The following is a 3598-nucleotide window of genomic DNA, read 5'->3' as shown; positions in this document are numbered from 1 at the left end:
GCCTTGTTGAGGCTTTTGTTGATCCTTCCATAAAAGATTTGGGTGATTTCTCCATGAGGGATTATAAGTGTTTCCATAAGGTTCACCCATGTAATTCACCTCTGCTATTGCAGGGTTCTCAGGATCATAAGCTTCTTCTTCAGAAGATGCCTCTTGAGTACTGTTGGATGCAGCTTGCATTCCATTCAGACTCTGAGAAATCATATTGACTTGCTGAGTCAATATTTTATTCTGGGCCAATATGGCATTCAGAGTATCAATTTCAAGAATTCCCTTCTTCTGAGGCGTCCCATTACTCACAGGATTCCTCTCAGAAGTGTACATGAACTGGTTATTAGCAACCATGTCAATGAGTTCTTGAGCTTCTGCAGGCGTTTTCTTTAGGTGAATGGATCTACCTGCAGAAGTATCCAATGACATCTTAGCTAATTCAGACAGACCATCATAGAATATATCCAGGATGGTCCATTCTGAAAGCATGTCAGAAGGACACTTTTTGGTCAGTTGCTTGTATCTCTCCCAAGCTTCATAGAGGGATTCACCTTCTTTCTGTCTGAAGGTTTGAACATCCACTCTAAGCTTGCTAAGCTTTTGAGGAGGAAAGAACTTGGCCAAGAAAGCCGTAACCAGCTTATCCCAAGAGTTCAGGCTATCTTTAGGTTGAGAGTCCAACCATATTCTAGCTCTGTCTCTTACAGCAAAAGGGAAAAGCATGAGCCTGTAGACTTCAGGATCTACTCCATTAGTCTTAACAGTATCACAAATCTGCAAGAATTCAGTTAAGAATTGAAAAGGATCTTCAGATGGAAGTCCATGAAACTTGCAGTTCTGCTGCATCGGAGAAACTAATTGAGGTTTCAGCTCAAAATTGTTTGCTCCAATGGTAGGGATGGAGATGCTTCTTCCATGTAAATTAGAATTAGGTGCAGTAAAGTCACCAAGCATTCTCCTTGCATTATTATTATTTTCGGCTGCCATCTCCTCTTCCTGTTCGAAAATTTCTGAAAGGTGCTTGCTGGATTGTTGTAATTTAGCTTCTCTTAGTTTCCTCTTCAGAGTCCTTTCAGGTTCTGGATCTGCTTCAACAAGAATGTTCTTGTCCTTGCTCCTGCTCATATGAAAAAGAAGGGAACAGAGAAATAATAATAATAGGGATCCTTTTTGCCCAGGTATAGAGGTTCCCCTGTGTGAGTAGAAGAAGAAAAGAATGTAATGTAAGGAAGAGAAGAGGAAAAACTCGAACACAGAGAGGGAGGTAGTGTTTGAATTTTTGGATGGGAGAGAAGTGCTAGTAGGTGAATAAATAAATAGAAGGAGATGAGAGAGAAGGATTTTCGAAAATTATTTTTGAAAAATGGTTAGTGATTTTCGAAAATTAAAAGAAGAAATAGATTAAAATTGAATTTTGAAACAATTAGTTAATTAAAAAGAATTTTTGAAAAAGAGGGAGATATTTTCGAAAATTAGAGAGAGAGAGAGTTAGTTAAGTAGTTTTGAAAAAGATAAGAAACAAACAAAAAGTTAGTTAGTTAGTTGAAACAAATTTTAAAAATCAATTTTTGAAAAGATAAGAAGATAAGAAGTTAGAAAAGATATTTTAAAATCAAATTTTTGAAAAAGATATGATTTTGAAAAAGATAAGATACAAAGATATTTTTGAAAAGATATGATTGAAATTAGTTTTGAAAAAGATTTGATTTTTAAAATCACAATTAATGACTTGATTCACAAGAAATCACAAGATATGATTCTAGAACTTAAAGTTTGAATCTTTCTTAACAAGCAAGTAACAAGCTTGAAATTTTGAATCAAAACATTAATTGATGATGTTATTTTCGAAAATTAGGAGATAAAGATAAGAAAAATATTTTTGAAAAATATTTTAAAAATTTTCGAAAATAAATAAGAAAAGTGAAAAAGATATGATTTTTGAAAAATATTTTGAAAAAGATAAAATTTGAAAATTTGAATTGACTCATAGAAAACAACTGGATTTTAAAAATTTTTGAAAAAGTCAACTCAAATTTTCGAATTTTATGAGAGGAAAAAGGGAAAGATATTTTTTTGATTTTTTGAATTTTTATGATGAGAGAGAAAAACATGAAAATGATGCAATGCATGAAAATTTTTAGATCAAAACAATGAATGCATGCAAGAATGCTATGAATGTCAAGATGAACACCAAGAACACTTTGAAGATCATGATGAACATCAAGAACATATTTTTGAAAAATTTTTGATGCAAAGAAAACATGCAAGACATCAAACTTAGAAATCTTTGATGCTTAGACTCTACGGATGCAAAAATGCACATGAGAAACAAGAAAATACACAAAACAAGAAAACATCAAGATCAAACAAGAAGATTTACCAAGAACAACTTGAAGATCATGAAGAACACTATGAATGCATGAATTTTTCGAAAAAATGCAAGATGAGTATGCAATTGACACCAAACTCAAAAATTGACTCAAGACTCAAACAAGAAACACAAAATATTTTTTATTTTTATGATTTTATTAATTTTTTTTTGGATTTTTGTATATTATTTTCGAAAAAACATATAGGAAAAAGAAAATAAGGATTGCAAAATTTTTAATATGAATTCCAGGAATCTTGTACTCTTAGTCTAAAGCTCCAATCTGAGGGTTAGGCATGGCTTAATAGCCAGCCAAGCTTTAGAAGATACAAATCAGGCATGCAACAGCTGATATTCAAATTAACTTGCCTCTATGCTGATGGTTGGAATCCCCTATCCAAAAGAATTAGACATAGCTTTACAGCCAGCTAGGCTTCAACATGTTTCATGAAACACTAGAATTCATTCTTAAAAATTCCGAAATAATTTTTGAAAACAGATGAGAAAATTTTTTTGAAAGATTTTTGAAAAATTTTTTTGAAAAATTTTTTTTTGAAAATTTTTTGAAAACTTTTTGAAAATAAAATAAGAAGAAAATTACCCAATCTGAGCAACACGATGAACCGTCAGTTGTCCAAACTCGAACAATCCCCGGCAACGGCGCCAAAAACTTGGTGCACGAAATTGTGATCTCAGGCAACGGCCCCAAAAACTCTGTACGCATGTCTTAATAAATCATTTTTCATTCACAACTTCGATACAACTAACCAACAAGTGCACTGGGTCGTCCAAGTAATAAACCTTACGTGAGTAACGGTCGATCCCACAGAGATTGTTGGTATGAAGCAAGCTATGGTCACCTTGTAAATTTCAGTTAGGCGGATATAAAATAGTTATGGAGTTTTCGAAAATTAATAATAAATAGACAGAAAATAAAGATAGAAATACTTATGTATATCATTGGTGAGAATTTCAGATAAAGGTATAGAGATGCTTTCGTCCCTCTGAACTTCTGCTTTCCTGTTGTCTTCATCCAATAAGTCCTATTCCTTTCCATGGCTGGCTTTATGTAAGGATATCACCATTGTCAATGGCTACTTTTCATCCTCTCTGTGAAAATGGTCTGATGCGCTGTCACTGCATCCTATCCTCTTGTGAAAATGGTCCAAATGTTCTGTCACAGCACGGCTAATCATCTGAGGTTCTCGATCATACTGGAATAGGATTCACCCTCCTTTT

The 3598-nt window shown here is 33.4% G+C and overlaps 1 non-coding gene across 1 annotated transcript; it reads left to right on the top strand.

Moving 5' to 3' along the window:
• Window positions 1–474: 474 nt before the first annotated feature.
• On the top strand, window positions 475–582 carry LOC112752411 (small nucleolar RNA R71). The gene has a single exon (XR_003176850.1). It is a non-coding gene; the product is annotated as a small nucleolar RNA R71 (small nucleolar RNA).
• Window positions 583–3598: the final 3016 nt, after the last annotated feature.

The sequence above is a fragment of the Arachis hypogaea genome, chromosome 15 (genome assembly GCF_003086295.3).
Source record: "Arachis hypogaea cultivar Tifrunner chromosome 15, arahy.Tifrunner.gnm2.J5K5, whole genome shotgun sequence".
NCBI lineage: Eukaryota > Viridiplantae > Streptophyta > Magnoliopsida > Fabales > Fabaceae > Arachis > Arachis hypogaea.
The sequence above is the reverse complement of the archived record's forward strand: the minus strand, read 5'-3'. Positions and strand labels throughout refer to the sequence as shown.